The 18,727-nt window shown below is 39.6% G+C and overlaps 1 protein-coding gene across 2 annotated transcripts in view; it reads right to left on the bottom strand.

Annotated features, from left to right (window-relative positions):
* Nucleotides 1–18,727, bottom strand: part of PRKD1 (protein kinase D1) — a 773,210-nt gene that overhangs the window by 392,960 nt on the left and 361,523 nt on the right. For both annotated transcript variants that reach the window (XM_081548073.1, XM_081548075.1), the window contains one exon: nucleotides 5,163–5,286. The gene's annotated coding sequence lies outside the window, so the exon portion shown is untranslated. The remainder of the gene's footprint in view (nucleotides 1–5,162; nucleotides 5,287–18,727) is intronic.

The following is an 18,727-nucleotide window of genomic DNA, read 5'->3' as shown; positions in this document are numbered from 1 at the left end:
GTGTCAGAAATATAAAGTTGGATCAGGCCAACTTTACCGACATGGGCTGACTAAGCAGAGATTCTGCATTTAATTATACATCTTAGAGAGTTAGAAAGGGATCTAACAATATGGTTGGTTGGTTGGTTGGCTAAAACATAAATCAAAAGGTAGCCCACAGTGAGCAAGTTGGAAATGCTGGACAAACTTTGGTTTAATGTAGGGGAAGGGAACCAAAGGCTTAGGGAGACTGGACTGCTAGAGTGGATTTGTCACTTAAGAGCTATTCATTCACCTTGGAAATGTTCGGAAGACACACTTTTCAACACAACTACAAGGAATAAATCTGTGAGGTGAAACCAACAGCCCTGGAGAGCTCTGTTTGCTCATCTTTCTAAACTAGACCCTACATTGGGATCTGCTGTCATTTTGCAACCTAAATGCAACAAAGTAAAGGAATCCCAGTTCAGCTCAGTTCAATCGCTAGGCTCTGCAACCCCATCGATGGCAGCAGGCGCCAGGCTTCCTTGTCCATCACCAACTCCTGGAGCTTGAGGAAGAACAGAATGAATCCCAGTGGCAGGGGGCAAATGGCACCACTCACCTGCCAAAGAAAGTGACTGTGCTACTGCAGTGAACAGCAGAGTCAAAGCAGCAATTTAGTTCAGTCAATCAGTCGTGTCCGACTTTTTGCAACCCCATGAACCGCAGCACTCCAGGCCTCCCTGTCCATCACCAACTCCTGGAGTTCACCCAAACTCATGTCCATTGAGTTGATGATGCCATCCAATCATCTCATCCTCTGTCGTCCCCTTCTCCTCCTGCCCTCAATCTTTCCCAGCATCAGGGTCTTTTCCAATGACTCAGTTCTTCGCATCAGGTGGCCAAAGTATTGGATTTTCACCTTCAACACCAGTCCTTCCAATGAACACCCAGGACTCATCTCCTTTAGGATGGACTGGTTGGATCTCCTTGCAGTCCAAGGGACTCTCAAGAGTCTTCTCCAACACCACAGTTCAAAAGCATCAATTCTTCGGCGCTCAGCTTTCTTTATAGTCCAGCTCTCACATCCACACATGATCACTGGAAAAACCATAGCCTTGACTAGACGGACCTTTGTTGACAAAGTAATGTCTCTGCTTTTCAATATGCTGTCTAGGTTGGTCATAACTTTGCTTCCAAGGGTAAGCGTCTTTTAATTTCATGGCTGCAATCACTATCTGCAGTGATTTTGGAGCCCAAAAAATAAAGTCTACCACTGTTACCACTGTTTCCCCATCTATTTGCCATGAAGTGATGGGACTGGATGTTATGATTTTAGTTTTCTGAATGTTGAGCTTTAAGCCAACTTCTTCACTCTCCTCTTTCACTTTCATCAAGAGGCTCTTTAGTTCTTCTTCACTTTCTGCCATAAGGATGGTGACATCTGCATATCTGAGGTTATTGATATTTCTCCTGGCAATCTTGATTCCAGCTTGTGCTTCTTTCAGCCCAGCATTTCTCATGATGTACTCTGCATATAAGTTAAATAAGTAGGGTGACAATATACAGCCTTGATGTACTCCTTTTCCTATTTGGAACCAGTCTGTTGTTCCATGTCCAGTTCTAACTGTTGCTTCCTGACCTGCCTACAGGTTTCTCAAGAGGCAGGTCAGGGGTCTGGTATTCCCATCTCCTTTGGGATTTTCCACAGTTTTTTGTGATCCACACAGTCAACTGCTTTGGCATAGTCAATAAAGCAGAAATAGATGTTTTTCTGGAACTCTCTTGCTTTTTCAATGATCCAGTGGATGTTGGTAATTTGATCTCTGGTTCCTCTGCCTTTTCTAAATCCAGCTTTAACATCTGGAAGTTCAGTTCACGTATTACTGAAGCCTGGCTTGGAGAATTTTGAGCATTTCTTTACTAGCGTGTGAGATGAGTGCAATTGTGTGGTAGTTTTAGCCTTCTTTGGCATTGCCTTTCTGAGGGATTGGAATGAAAACTGACCTTTTCCAGTCCTGTGGCCACTGCTGAGTTTTCCAAATTTGCTGACATATTGAGTGCAATTAGAATAGTATGAATCAAGTAGCTGACCATGGTATTCCTAGATGTGAACTAAATAGCAAGCCTACTAAATTCTTGATCTGTATAAGCAGAAAAAGTCTATGTTAAGTGACTAAAAGTTTAACTTGAATATAAAAAGAGAGAGTCACAGCCCCTCAATCAGTTCCCAGACTTTAGCCATTTTACAGACGTAGAACCTTTTAAATGCAAGGGTCTTGAGGAAAGACCCTGGTACACTGCTAGAAATTTATACTGCTCATCTTTATCTCAATCCTCCCCTCAAGGGATCTATAGCCTTTTACCAGGATAGCCATGCACTGAGGGAAAAGAAATAATCAGAACTTTCCAGGCTCTGAACTGACACTCATTCCAAGAGAAAAGCATCACTGTGGTCCACCAGTTACAGTAGGGCCTTATGGAGGTCAGGTGATCAATTTTAGTGACTCACAGGTGTGACTCACAGTGAAGATAGATATGGATGTGGGTTCCCACATCCATACTGTGGCTATTTCTCTAGTTCCGGAATGTAATAATTGAAATAAACATACTCTTCAGGTGAGAAATTGCTCAGATTGGCCCTCTGATCCTTGGTAAGAAGGCTATCCTGGTGGGAAAGATCAACTGGAAGCCAGCAGAACTGCCTTACCTAGGAAAATATTCAACCAAAAGCAATTCTACATTACTGGAGAGAATGCAGAGATTAGCACCAGTATCAATGGCTTGAAAGAGGCAGATGTGGTCATTCCCACCACATTCCCATTCAACTTCCCTACTTGATCTGTGAAGAAGTCAGAGGGATTGTGGGAAAGATAGTGGATTATTTTAAGTTTAACTGAGTAATTACAATTGCAGCTGCTATACCAGATGGGGTTTCATTGTTTTACCAATACAACCTGGTATCTGGTACTCTGGTATATATACAGCTTTGATCTGGCAAATGTTTTTTTCTGCATACATGTCAATAAAGATCACCAGAAGCAGCTTACTTTCAGTTGGCAAGGCCAGCAATACAATTTCACTGTCTTACCTTAGGGGTGCATCAACTTTCCAATCCTATGTCATAATTTAGTTTGCAAGAATCTTGGCTGCCTTTCCTTTCCACAAGAAATCACTCTGATTTATTACATTGATAACATTATGCTGATTGGACCTAGTGAGCAAAAAATAACAACAACTCTAGACTTATGAGTAAGACACTAGTGTCAGAGGGTGAAAATAAATCCTACAGGAATTCAGAGACCTTCTATATCAGTGAAATTTCTAGGGCTTCATTACTGTAGGCCATGTTGAAATATGTCTTCTAAGAAAACTGAGTGCTGAGAATTGATGCTTTTGAACTGTGTGTTGAAGAAGACTTTTGAGAGTCCCATGGATTGCAAGGAGATCCAACCAGTCCATCCTAAAGGAGATCAGTCCTGAATATTCATCGGAAGGACTGATGCTGAAGCTGAAACTCCAATACTTTGGCCACCTGATGCAAAGAACTGACTCATTTGAAAAGACCCTAATGCTGGGAAAGATTGAAAGAGGGAGGAGAAGGGGATGACAGAGGATGAGACGGTTGGATGGCATCACTGACTCAATGGACATGAGTTTGAGTAAGCTCCAGGAGTTGGGGATGGACAGGGAAGCCTAGCATGCTGTAGTCCATGGGGGTGCAAAGTCAGACATGACTGAGTGACTGGACTGAACTGAACAGAAGATGAAGGGTAAGTTATGGAACAACTGAAAAAGAGATACAATGCCTAGTGGACCTCTTTGGAATTTAGAAGAAACAGATTCCAAACTTGGGTAAGTTACTCTGGCCCATTTACTGAGTGACCTGAAAAGTTGCTAGTAATTGTGGATTAGGGAATGAAGTGCTTGAGGAATTGCATAGGTGAACTTGCCTTCAGCCTCCACAAAGTAACTGGGAAGCACTGCAACTGGAGAGCTCCAAATAAAACAGAGGGAATAATTTTCAAAAGAAAAATCAATGGCGGGCTTCCCTGGTAGCTCAGTGGTACAGAATCCGTCTGTCAATGAAGAAGACATACATTTGATCCCTGATTCTAGGAAGATCTCACGTATTTCAGAGCAACTAAGCCTGAGCATCACAACTATTGAGCCCGTGTTCTAGAGCCTGGGAGCTGCAATTACTGAGCCCACATGTCACAACTACTGAAGCCCACTCACCCTAGAGCCAGTGCTCTGCAACAAGAGAGTAGTACCCTTTCCCTGCAACTAGAGAAAAGTCCATGCAGCAACAAAGACCCAGCATAGTCACAAATAAATAAATAAATAAAATTATTAAAACAATCAATGAATATAATCTATCCTACAACAAATGAATGAAAGAAATTTGATACTCTTCTGTCTTCTAGTGTCCAAGCTAGAAGTTCCTTTCAGCAGCCCCTTAAAACAAGAGGAACTATGCTTGGCAGCTAAATATTATTAGGGATCCTTCATTTATTTGACTCATAATCAGAATTTTTCACAGATAACACATTTCTAAGTCAGATATAAAACACATAAACCACTAAAGAAAATAAAAATAAGGATTCATGTACTGTGTGAAAAGATTGAAAGATAAACAGAAAACTAGGAATAATGTTGTAACATATATGTAAGACAATGGATTAATAACCCTAAAATAAAAACAACTTATGAATCATTAAGATAAAAATAGACATTCCGAGGGAATAAGATCATGAACAGATTATCAATAAAATACACATATCCAATAAAGATGTGAAAAATATTTATCCTCATGAATGATTTAAAAAAAAAAAAATTCTATCATTGATGCAGTCCAGACAGGTCAGACTCCTAGGTCACAGAGAAGGGTGGGAAAATGAAAAAAGAATCTGAGGGAGCAAACAGAAAATATCTCACACAGTAAGCTTTGCTAAATAAAGTCTCTGAGATTTTCCAATAAGATATCTATACATCTGCATACAGGAAATAGGATGAAAATTTGCAATCCTTTGTTTGGTACTGTTTGGCCCTTTTGATAGGTATGCCTAAACTATTTTGGAAGAGGCAGGAACCATTGTTTCCTTAATAAATCAAAATAAAAGCTAGTGAGATTTCCCCATTAGAAAAAGCCTAGTGGGATTTTACCATCAGCAAAAATTGTAAAAAAACAATTTACTTACCCTAGAGGATTTCCTCTATGCTGCAGGAGTATGGTATAGTCCTCCCATCACAGAGTGAGCAATTTGTAGCTCCTGAGACTAGTACAATTGGATCAGTTGAATTTCGCCACCTCCAGGTATAGAGCTAAAAATGAAGAAGAAAAATACCTTATTATTACTTGGAAATTACATCCAATTGAGAGTTACATACATTGAAACTATTGATCGGTCACAGTGAGTATTAATATCCTGAATTTTTTTTCCAATTAAGATGTAAAGATTCAAAGCATAGTCTAGCCCAGATTTGCAAAATCCTACAACAATGATTATTTACTCACTTGTTCAGTTGTTTGTTCAGTTCATTCAATGTACTTTTATGTAGCCTATGTCAAGAATTGTTTGAGATAATAGATACCCAGAGGCAAATTCCTTCTGGAACTCAGTAAGTAATGAAGACAAATATAAAGTGTTACACAATATGATAGGGGCATTTGATAAAAAGTGAAAGGGGCTATGAGAACACAAAAGAGAATTTCTGAGGGTGGATTTCTTAAGAGCAGAGCCTAAGAGACAAGGATTCTTGTTCAAGTGATTTATTGAGGGAGTATGTTCAAGTGAAGCATAACATAGCGTGAGGGCAGCAAGAATCTAGGCAAAGAGGTAAGTTCAGTAGTTTCGCTTTGGTCTGATTCTTCAAGAAGCCCTGGGTCATGAGCAGTGTGATACAGTTATTCCACCTTGAAATAAAGGCCCAGACCTTGTATCAGTAAGGCCCAGTTTCCAGGATGGCCCTGGGGAGAGGGCATAAGCTCTCAGGCATTTTCAAATGTGGAGGCTTCTGTTGACCAGGGACAACTCAGGCATATCCCTGTAGTCCATTAGCTGTCATCACTCACAGCAGCTGGGGGACGGGTGCACTGGCCCAGGAATAGAATCCGTGTCTACTGCATTCCACTATTTATACCATTCAGACCCACTTGGTTCTCACATTACATTCATATCATGATGGTATAACTTCTCCAGGATTTGGGGCGTTCACAATTCCTGGAGAAACTTCCAGGAGGAGGGTTAGTGAGACAAAGTACAGTCCCCACTGCACTAGCACGGGCCAGTCGCCTTCTCTACTCACCCATTCTATTCTAGAGTCCTTTCTGCCTTGGATAATATATTTGTTGATTCAGGTAGCTTGCCAGTAAGGTGACCAACACTGTCAGCCCTGGCAGATCTGAATCCCTGGTTACCCTGACCGTTCTAGGTCATGGTTGCTGTATTAACCCACTTACTGTTACACATGCGCTATTAAAGTGGAGCATCGGAATACCAAGAGATGACTCATGGGATCACTTTTGTACCAAAAATATTCCTCCCTACCCCGAAAATGCAGCAAGTCTTACTTCCTGCTTATCAGAGTTGTTGCCCCTGCCAGTATGGTAATTTCCCTTTTTTCCTGCTGGTCTATTGGTACAAGGAGCCCAGAATAACCAGTGGCAGCTGCAGCCTTACTTTCAGTGGAAAACTTAAAAAACAATCCTCTTCTTGAGGCCTCTAGACACACAAAGCCTAAATATGAAGGATCAGAAAGCACAAATTCATCAAGTTGGTTACTGTCAGTTATAGGTGTTGGCTGACTCTCACTTAACCTCCCCGCCTTGATAATCAGACCCATATATCCCGCCTGTTGGGGACACAGCACCATGTCACAGGGTGTCATCTTCAAGCCTCAGCTCACCTTCAAGACGCCATCCCAGCACTCTGTCTAGCTGGCAGCTTCTGAAGGGTATAGTACATAGTAGGAACAATACACCTCATTTGTGATATATGGGTCTTGGTTCACAGCAATATCATACTGGATTTCATGCTGGTAGATCAGACCTTTGAATTGTGGGTGCTGGCTGAAGCACAGTGAATAGGTGATGCAAGTTTATATCCAGAATATGAATTAATCACCATCAGATTAAATGGTTTCTCTTTCTAGGGTTAAAGGGTCCACTTTTATCAGTTTGCTTACATTGACTGGGGGCTCAGTGCTGGTCTTTGGGGCTGACAGGTTAGATAGTCAGCCACAGTAGTAGCCAGATGAACTGAGATGGAGCCTGTTTTAATGGGCCCATCTCTATCAGGACTCTGACTTGTATCACAGGCTTGCTGAGGCTATGAAATCAGCCTCCTTTACATGTTTGCCACTCTTAACAGTTAAATTCTATGTCTGGTTGTCAGTTCAGCCTGCACTTTGGCAACAAGAGGCATAGGTCCCTAATTGAAGTCAAGGAAGTATGTTTTACTTTAAAATGGAGATGGAGTCTAAGCCTGTCATTTTCTCTCTTCAAGGCATTAATGGTGCTTAGCATCAGTTCCCAATACCTCAATCTTTGTAGTTATTACTGACCTGAAATTCTTAAGCCTCAGAACATTACACAAGCTATGTCCACCTGTACCCCATCCATGATCACCAGAAGTTAAAGTCTCAGCAGTTGTATTGCTACAGAAGGTCAGACTTTGTGGCCATCTGGCTGGTGAATGATCTGACCTCAGCCTCCCATCCTTAGAGATTACTTTCTAAGATCATTCCTGGTACCGACTATCTTAGGTTGGCTTTTCTGAAAGCAGAGCCAGAGCCAGAGATAGGGATTCTTGTGCAAATGATTTGGTGAGGGAGTTCTCTCAGAAGAAATCGTAAATTAGTGAGAATAAGGCAGAGAATGAAGCTAGGTAGAGAGATAGCAGAGGTCTAGCCTTAGCGATAACCTGGCAAACTCCAGAGCACGAGGGGCACACTGAGTGGTCCCACCTTGAGGCAAGAGGGTCCCACCTTCATCTCCCCATGTTGTCAGTTCTGGGACAAAGGACATTTCAGATATTTTTGAGTGAGGAGGATCCTGTTGGTGGGATGCAATTTCCTGGTATTAATAAAAGGGATCTGGTCTGGGCACCAGCAGCTCTCCTATAGGAGGAATGAGAAACTCTTTGCTAAGGAATTAGAAAAGATTTTGTCATGAAGATGACACTTGGCTTGTTAGGAAGAGAAGAGAGGTAATGTAATTAGGCTAAAAGTGGAGTAGCCAAGGTAGGGGGTGAAGAGTAATTCAAGCACAAGATTACTGACTTCAAATCTGAAGGAGAGTTGTGCTCAGAATCATATATACTTGATTTCAACATTCTCCTGAACTCAGTGGAAGCTCGTCTACTAGGTGTTAATTTTTATTTTTATTTAGTTTCTTTTGTTTCTTTTTCTTTTCCTTTTTGGATTATTTTCTTTAAGCTATAGGCTGCCAATTCTTCCTGGCAGTAGTATTACTGAATATAGCTAGTTAATGAGATATGCTGGGGTTAGTTTACAACATTTACACTAATGAAGGTATTTAAACATCTCACTAGAATAATAATAGACACCTTATAGAAAGGCTGTATACTTTGGCAGATGTTAAAAAGGAAAAACTGTGTATGGGAGGTAGTCTTGCCAGGGGCTCCAGAATTTCTGAAACAGTGTAGTATATAAAGGTTTATATTTAAAGTAAAACTGTAGCAAAATGGCCAAACTGGGTTAGAAAAAGAGGAGACTGTATAATTTTGGATTATCCCAATTTATTACTTGCAAGATATCATACATAAGAAAAAACACAAAACTGACATTTGACCAATAGCATTACATTTTGAAATTTCTACATTTGGGACTTATAATTTGAGTAAAAATGCTGTCTTTCATATAGATGTTCAGATAATCACCATCATTCAGTTGAGTTACAACCTTCTGGGAAAAGGTGCAGGGAAGGAAAGACTCAAGGCTAGGTATTTGCAAGTGCATTTGGGTGAATGTGCATATTTGTATGTCTGTCTGTGAAGTGAGAGAGACTTTTTTTTGTATCTGTGCCATTTCAAAACCAAATACAAATAATCTCCATTTTGAACTGTGCATACCTGTGTATCTCTGGTGTAGTGTGTAGGTAATCAAGATTTAACACCACAATAAGGCTGGCATTTGAAATTAGAAGAGGAGAAAAGACTTTCTTTAGAATCTACCAACCTGGAACTAGTGCTGTGCAGTCAGAAGCTTTGGTTATTAAATGAAATCAAAAGCATATCAGGCCGCTCAACATCTTAAAAACCATTAGTGTTTCATTTAGACAGAGTGTCTTGTTTCTGAAATATTCATAGCTGGAATCCACCACCACTGCTGAGATTTATATCTCCTCTCTTCCCATTATGCTTGCTGAATCTCTTTACTTGCTATTGTAGGAAAAATATTCAAAGATTTATAGGCAGCAAAGAGAAGGCAGCAAATTATGACATCCATTATTGGCATCTGCTCTTGTCTGTATCCGCAGGAAATGCAAATACAAACGAATTCCAATTTTCTGCTACAACTGAGTTGCAAAGGGAACTGTTATATGCAGATGAGGCAACTTCTATTTGGACAGAGATAAAATGGAAGAAATTTCAGTCTACTACACTTGGCATACCATTTGCATAACTCTGAGAAAACTGTCACAAAGGGATAATAAAAAATCATAAGGCTCTTAAAGAATCACATAAAATGCCTGTAGCTAAGCTGCTTATAAGAGAAACAGACACAGCTTTAAGTTGTATGGGTTGGTTCAAGATCCAAAAACAAAAGGGTGATTAAATATAGATGCTTCTATATTCATTGGTAAAAGTGATCCCTCTTCTCATGTTTGGCAAAGGGATTATTACACTAAGTTTGAAAATAACATAATCCAGTATTCAGTAAAGACAGACCTGGCATAAGCCATTGTTTCTCCTGAAGGAATGACAATGACAACATTTTCCATTATGTTGGAGGATCTTTGAAAGCAAAGAACTCTTGTATCCACTGATGTCCTATATCCTCAGTGTCTAAAGTAGAGTTTTGAACGTGATAGCATCTCCAAATAAAATGTTCAATGATAGGAATTGAAGGGGTCACAGTAGGACAGAAGTGGAACTCAGGAGATTAATGTTCTAAGTTCTTTGTCTTTGAGAATTTGGCCAGGTTTCCCTATTTCTATGGGCCTCTCTCCCACTTCTGAAAAGAAGGAGGCAATAATATCCATCTTAATTGGTTTGGGAAAGAATTAAGTGAAGTGTCTATGTTCAGTATAACATCTGGCATAGATCTGTCTCTTAAGACCCAAGTCCTTTTTTCCTACCTCCCACAACTCTGCTACATGTCTCAGCTGAGGATTAAGAAGGTCAGCAGTTTCTGACAGTCTTAGACCCCAGGCACATGGCTCATGTTACCTGTTATCTGTCTGCTCTTATCTTAATGCTCCATTTGCCTCAAAATTCCTTTCCAACATTTACTAAAACTTTGGCCTCTGAATCTCAATTTCCCTCCTACTCAAGTCCTGATGTCATACCACACATGCTTTTCTTGTCTATCTGGCTTTTCCCACCAGAGTTATGATTTGCTTCAACTTTTCAGGGCTCCACTCTCTCTCCCATGCACCTGCCGACTCTTTCCTCCTCTCTGTCCATATAAACCTGACTGCTTTCATCCGTTTACCATCTCCAGGTAACACAATTAAAACGTGAATGGTCATGGTGAGCTATGTAACTTTACATCTTTCAAAGTTTGATATACAAAGCTTTCTCAATTTCTGCCCCAAGATTAACCATTCCTCTGGATGACTGACAGTGGGAACATTCATTTCCTTCAGAAAAAACAGCACTTTCATTCACTGGGTATCATCTTGTCCGGGTGAACAATACACCCAACTGTTTTAATCACCTCCTACTCAGAACACTGTTGATGAGGGAGAGACTCCCACCATGGAGTTAGTTGTAAGGATGGTCCCAAAGAACATATGATACTCCTGGTCCTCACAGTTCAGGAAAGCAGGACACCATATGCCAGGCTGGGCCACATGGACTTGTGTTTGGGAGCAGAGTGAACTTCCAGGAACAGTGGAGGCAGCCCTGAGAGTAGCGAGAGGGTTAGTACCCCCTGGTTGCTAGGAGAGGGTGACTGACTTGCTGGAATAATTCTATGGGATGGTAGGGAACTGAAATCTGCTACTCAGGGATAAGCAGGAACTACATCTGGTCTTCATGATAAGGAGAGCTGTTTGGCTAGGGGGTCTTGGATCTGAAAGCAGAGTCGGGGTAGGGGGAGTTTGTGATTAGGGTATTGGAAGCCCTTCTTATTTTATCAGATGTCAAGGCAGCACATCATATTCAGCCTTAATTTTAGGCTTTATTCCCCACCAACTCAAAATTCCTTTAACTCCTAATTCCAAGGACTTTCACTTCTGTTCTGCATTGATAGGGCTTATATTTCCAGTCTAATGCGCAGAATCATAATTTCCAACCTCCCACTTATTTTCTTTTTATTGGAGTATAATTGCTTTACAATGTTGTGTTACTATCTGCTGTACAACAAAGTGAATCAGCTTCATGTATAAAACCTCCCACTTTTTATTATCTTTAGAGTTTTATCTTATTGCTCTGCCATTTCCTCCCTGGAAAAAAAAAGACTCAGCCCTGAATCTACTGTATATTCTTCTGAGAACTATGGGATAAAAACCACATGCAGATGAGATTTCTGCTGTTATATTTTCATAGTCTTTAACTGCCAGTGGATTATTAATATTGCCTAGGATCTCACAGCCTTGTTCTCTCAATTCACAGAGAAGCTGCTCCACATTTCACTGCTATTCTCAAGGTCCTATCTAACCTTTCCCCAGTCATGCTTATCAAAGCATCTGAGATAAGAACTCTATCTACACAGCCATCCACCTTAAGCCTCAGCAGAAGGGCCCTTTCTCTTGCTACCTATGCCCAAATGCAAAACCGTGCTCTGAATCCCTTCCTCCCTCATCTCCTTGACAATCACATTCCATCAGTTCTTCTCTTCCCTTTATCCTCAATCTTCCCCTCTTGATTTTTTTTTTCTTAGCATATAAACATGCTCAAGTCTCTTCTACCAAAAAAATTCCACCTGTTAACTATACATCTCCTTTTTTCCTCTTACAACCAAGCTGCTTTAAAGAGCAGAATAGAATTTAAATATCCTCCAGCCCCCTAAAAGGAACCCTCTTACACCATTGTGGAAATGTAAACTGGTGCATCCAACCACTATAGAAAACAGTATGGAGGTCCTTTAAAAACTAAAAACAGAGTTACCTACCATATGATCCAGTAATCCAAGTTTGGATTACTGGATGTAATGTCCAGAGAAAACTATAATTTCAAAAGATACATGTACCCCAATGCTCACTGCAGCACAATTTATAATAGCCAAGATGTGAAAACAACATAAATTTCCACTGATGGATGAATGGATAAAGATGTGATATACATCTGTGTGTGTGTGTGTGTGTGTGTGTGTGTGTGTATGTAATATTACTCAGCCATAGAAAAGAATGAAATAATGCCATTTGCAGCAACATGGATGGCCCTAGAGATTATTATATTAAGTAAAGTAAGCCATACAAAGATAAACATCATATGATATTGCTTATATGTGGAATCTAAAAAAATAATACAAATGAACTAATTAAAAAATAGAAATAGGCTCACAGACATAGAAAACAAACTTTTGGTTACCAAAGGGGATAGTGAATGATGGGGGATAAATTAGAAGTTTGTGATTAACATAAACACACTACTGTATATAAAATAGATAATCAGCAAGGACCAACTATATAGCACAGGAAACTAATCTCAGTATTCTGTAATAATCTGTAAGAAAAAAGAATCTGAAAAAAATAGATACATATGTATATGAATCTGAATCACTTTCTGTACACCTGAAACTAATACAATATTGTAAATCAACTATTCTTCAATAAAAATAAATTAATTAATTTTTAAAAAAGAAAACAAACATGATACAGAAATGAAAAATAAAAACAAAAGTTTGGGATCAACATATACATACTCCTATATATAAAATATATATAAAACAGACAATCAACAAGGCCCTACTGTGTAGCGCAGGGAAATATATGAGTATTTTGCAATAATCTATAAGAAAAAAGAATCTGAAAAAGAACATATATATATATATATATATATATACACACACACACATACTATATATGAATACATAAGTATATACACATATGTATGTGTACATATATACGTATACATATCTATATATACACATATATATGGGCTTCTCTAGTGGCTCAGATGGTAAAGAATCTGCCTGCAATGCAGGAGACCCGGATTCAACCCCTGGGTCAGTAAGATCACCTGGAGAAGGGAATGGCTACCCACTCCAGTATTCTTGCTTGGAAAATTCCATGGACAGAGGAGAGTGGCTGGCTACAGTCCATAAGGTCACAAAGAGTCAGACACGACTGAGCAACTAACATACAGATACACATAAACTGAACAAAGAATACACATACACACACACACACACACACACACACAGATATACACAGGCTTCCCAGGTGGTGCTAGCATTAAAGAATCTGCCTGCCAATACAGGAGACATAAGAGGTGAGGGTTCAATCCTTGGGTCTGGAAGATCTCCTGGAGGAGGGAATGGCAACCCATTCCAGTATTCTTGACTGGAGAATACCATGGACAGAGGAGCCTGGCGGGCTGCAAGTCCATAGGGTAACAAAGAGTTAGACACAACTGAAGCAATTTAGCACGCACACGCACATACACACACACACACACACACACACACACACACACACACACATATAACTCAATCACTTTGCTCTATACCTGATAAACAACATAGTAAATCAACTATACTTTAGTAAAGATAAATACATGAATAATTAAATATCCTCCAGCCCCATTCACTCTCAGTGAGTTGCAGCAACAATTAGTCAACATACATCAATAAATTGGCTCTCATTAAACCTAGTGTAGGCCTTTCAGTCTAATCCTCCTGGGGCCCTCTAGAACATGGGATGCTGTCAACCCCACACGCCTACATGCAAGCTTCTAGGACACTTCTAACTCTCCAACCACTTGTTTTCAGCCATGTCTTCCTCTGCTCGCTATCCTCTACCTGCCCTGAATGTTGGAGCTGCTGGGGGTTCACTTCGCAGCTATGTTCTTTAGGTCCTCTTATCCATATTCCATGAATGCTGACTCTTAAAGCATATGTCTTACCCAGAGCTTTTCCCTGAGCTCCAGATCTCTCATTCTAACGGGCTACTAATTATCACCAATTGATTCAGATTCTGCACACATTAAACTCACCATTCTTCCCATACATTTGCTTTCTACTTCATTTTACGTCCCCTGCTTTGGTTTTTATCCTCCGATCCCCTAATCCAAAATCCTGAGTAATATCCAGATATCCTCCTACCTTTGTCCTCTATTTTTACATCTTTATTGTTCTACTTCAGAGTGGACTCATAATAGTTTCCTGGCGCCCTCCAGTAAAGGGTCTTTAGTTCTCCAAAGAGTTTGCGATATATACTGTAGTCAGTGGTTTCCAAATCTGATTTACCCAGAGAGCCTGAGGAAGATTATTTAAAAATACAGGTTTGTTATTTGTACACATATCTGTCCCCCACCTTAAACATATTGAGTCAGAAAGGGGATAGAAATATTCTGCATTTAAAAAATTTCCCAGCTGATTATCAAGTAACCGCTGTCTGATAAACACTGGGCCTTGGTGAAGTATTAAACAATGATGCTGCGTGTAATGTTATGCTTTGGAAATTTCAGGAAGCAGTTTGCAGGCTGGACTAGAGGCTGACTAAATGTTGCCCACATGTTTTCTTGAAGATAAAAATGTTAAAGGCACAACTACATACACAGATAGTGGTCCTTGTCAATAGTAAATCTACCTGTATTCCTATCATTAACAGCTATCAATCTCTTCTAGCTATAAAACAGATTATTAACATCTGTGCTGACTACCCACAGTGACCAAGAAACTCAGAAATATTAATTAACTTTTGTGAAATCACACAATAACTCAGTAATATAAACAAAGATCAGATTTTTACAATTTTCTAACTCCTTGTCTTGTGCAGTCTTCCCTTAGCCAGTAAACTGTCTAGAGATGGCTTATCATTATATCTTCTTTAAATAAATCTTTTCAGTGGCTTTTGGAATTAACCAACACCTCATTTCCCCATTATGAAAGTGTTCAGGCAATCATACCCACTCTGAAGCCCGGGCCTTCCAAATCCTCTGAAGAAGGTTCAAATCCAAGAAGTGAATACATTTTATCTAAGCAGAGCCTATCAGAACATTTTTAATAAAAACCTGGCCCAATTTCAGAGCTTTCTTTTCATTAGAGCAGGTCTGAAAGCAAAGGCCTTGAAAGTGGTTAGAAAAACATAGTGTAATCACTATGGTACCATTATTCTGTCCCTGGGTAATCATTAGGCATCAGCTTGCCAAAGCGAAGGGCGGCAAATTACTCATTTATTGTTACCTGAGCTGTGCAGAAGATTGAAATCTGGACTACTAATGATTTTTTTCACCTTGTTTGGGAGATTCTGTAGAAAAGTTCACATGTAGCACAGATGCTAGCTGGATGGCGAAGGTGCTTTCAGACAAATATGAAAGGGAAGCAAAGCATCACCTTTCTTCAAAAGTAAAGCTGAAAAGCTCCATATCATTTCATAAAAGCAGCTCTAAGGGGAAAATACTAAAAAGTCATCAAGATCTATAATGGGAGGAGAAACTAGTTAGCTGTCTTTGAGTAGATTTGGATCTGCTCTGAAAGATATTAGATACTCAGAGTACAAGTTGGATTTAACACAAATAAAGTTTAAGGTAAATATTTACCAACAGTTTGTAGGAAAAAAAATCTTATTTAGTGAGATCATCTAATGAATTAGATGTGTGTGTGTATGTGTGTGTGAAACTTGCTTTAGCAAGTTTCAAATTTAATAAAGGCTCCAAGTTTAGGTGTGGTGAAAGAGAACCAAACCATTCCTAATCTTGTTAAAGTTGAAGCATCTACAAGATCTAGTACAGGCAAGTATGACTGGGAACATGAAAGACAGCCATTACGATATCTGTGTCCACACCTAAAACAGACACCTAGAGTGAACTTCCAAGCAGTTCCTGATGCTGAGGATGATGGATGTAGGCAGGGAAGAGAGTTCAAGATAGTTTTAGACAGTTTCGTGAACATGAAATATTACATTCAAGAGTAAAGATCGATTTGCTTCTATAGGAAAAAGTCCAGTGTGTGGAATGGGAACGTGAGAATAAAAAAGCATTGATTTCTATTGCTGGCTCAGCTGGTGACTGCTTCTGTAGTCAGAGGCAATTTTCCTAGCCTATTTGTGACTAAATCTCAGCATCTACAAAATGAGGTTAGGAATCTTTTCTGTGTGGGACCCAGCTAGGATTATTAGGACTTTTGTTCATGTTATTAATGTTTGTGATGCCTTCTGGGATTTTCAGATAAAAAGCATTAGATAAGCCCAAAGTGCCATTAATATTACTTTTTATGTTATTCCAAAAGGGTATTGTGTAGGCTGATGAAAAAGCACTTGCAATATTCTACTGAAAGGGTTGGAATAAACAGTGTTGGTATTATTTAATGCATAAATTATCCCTTAAAGAACATGCAGAAAACCTACAAGTGATATCTTCCTTATCAACCTGGTATTAGGCTTATACCAGATTCTCAGTCACCCAAAGCATTTGCCAAAAGATTATACATATATATCTATTTTGCCATCTAAACTCACGATGCCGGTCTACCCATTCCATCTAGAAAGGTGAACTAACGTGTCATGAAGTTTCATTTGTTCAGAATTTTGAAATAATCTAATAATTTGTGAATCATAGTTTTTACTTTGTTTCACTGTTGATTTCTTAACTGTTCTTGATGCATTGTAATTCAGTTTTGTAACAGATGGGGTTTTTGCATGATGGCATCCTTTGGGGCTTTGGATTTTTGTCAGTGGTTTGCTTCATGTTTAATGCCTTGTATAGAATGCTGGACATATTTTTATGATGCCTGGCTTTGAATGGCTATTAAAGTGTCTATTACAGGCATAAGGCACCTTCAATTTACAGTATTTTACCTACTTATACCATTTCCAGGGCTCTCTATTGTAACATTATCATTAGGGTTGCTGGCCCTTTGCTGCCAACAACATGATTAAATCCTATTACAATTACTCTTGTTATAAAATCTTCTCATGCTTCTTGGCACTAAAGGTGCACAGAGCCATGCAGGTGGTCACATAAAAAGGAGCAATGTACTCTGAACCGAAATGTGAGGAGAGCTCTAGCCTAGAGAAGGCAAATAGATCCCCAAAGTAAGATATTACTGTATTACTGTACTCTCTGGGGATGGATTTTCGTTTGAAGTTTAGTTTATAATACTAAAGAGGGTTTGGCTCTTATTTTGTTTTTCTCCCTAGGGGAGTTAAAGAGGGGGATGTAATCTGGAGGAATTCCTCCCAAAGAAAGGCTCAGAAAAAGGCCCAGTGATGACTAGAAAAATGACAGGCTGTTTTAAGACAAAGAGGAGAGAATCTAGTCCAGGAAATAATGTCCCCTATTTCATACACAATAATGGTGCTTCTTACACCTGGGAATAATAAAATGTGAGTTGGAATTTCTTTCCCTTCTTGTGGTGAAGCATTCTGCAGTGCTTCTCACAACCAGAAGCAGCAACTTGTAAGGCGGATGACAAAAGGGCAGAGGTACTTTATGGAACTGACCTGTCTTCAGAACTATTTAACCTGACCTTATTAGTATCTCTGTTTAAGCATCCACATTCTGAGAAAACAGACGGGTCCCTGCACAATATGCATCTCTGCAGGACTGTGTGAGGCAGCGCAGGGGGCTAGTTGCACCAATTGCCTGTGTTTACTCCCTGCCTGTGCCACCTGTTAGCACGCTTTCCAGCAAAATGCCTGTGCCTAGGTTTCAGTTTCCTCATCTGTTTCCTCATCCTCATAAGGTGGTTGGGAGGACTGAAGTAGTCAAGGTTTATGAAACACTTAGAAAAATCCATGACCCATGGAAAATGGGCTCTCTCCGAGCAGCAGTGAGGCACGGTGGCACTGAAGTAGCCCCTGGCGTGGGCATGTACATACACACTGAAGTCTTTTGGCACAAAGGAATGCTTCTACTTTTCCTTCCTCTGCCTGATGAATATGCAGTTTGAGGAAATTTGGCAAGAGAAAAATGGAGCATATAAAAACATACTCAATTCACTGTAATACAGAGCTACATCATATAATAATAATAGTTAATGATTATTGGACATGGACTTCTGCTAGAGTGGGTGCCTCATGTGTATCGTTTCACTGAGTTCTCCAATAACTCTAAGATCAGGCATGACTATGATCTGCAGTTTACCATTGAGGAAAACGAGGCACTGAGACGTGAACATGATACAATTTATACATGAAGAGTTGGGAGTAGTTTATCTGACTGCTGGCTTTCTAATTATCTCCCTCCTCTTCCTAGATAGATAGATAGGAATAAGAATGATTAACTTTGCACTTAACTTTGAATGTGTGTATAGTTACAAACATAAGATATATATGTGTCCATACATTACATATTTTCTCAGAAGCAGAACCAGAGGTTACAATGAAAGAGTTCATTTATAGACATGTAGCTCTAGACTCTATTAAAACAACTGTATTTTCATGTTTAAAGCATATTCATTTGTATAAAGG

Source organism: Giraffa tippelskirchi, chromosome 12 (assembly GCF_054371585.1).
Source record: "Giraffa tippelskirchi isolate mGirTip1 chromosome 12, T2T-mGirTip1v1.2.pri, whole genome shotgun sequence".
Classification (NCBI taxonomy): domain Eukaryota; kingdom Metazoa; phylum Chordata; class Mammalia; order Artiodactyla; family Giraffidae; genus Giraffa; species Giraffa tippelskirchi.
Note: the sequence above shows the minus strand (reverse complement) of the source record. Positions and strands in the feature narration are given on the sequence as shown.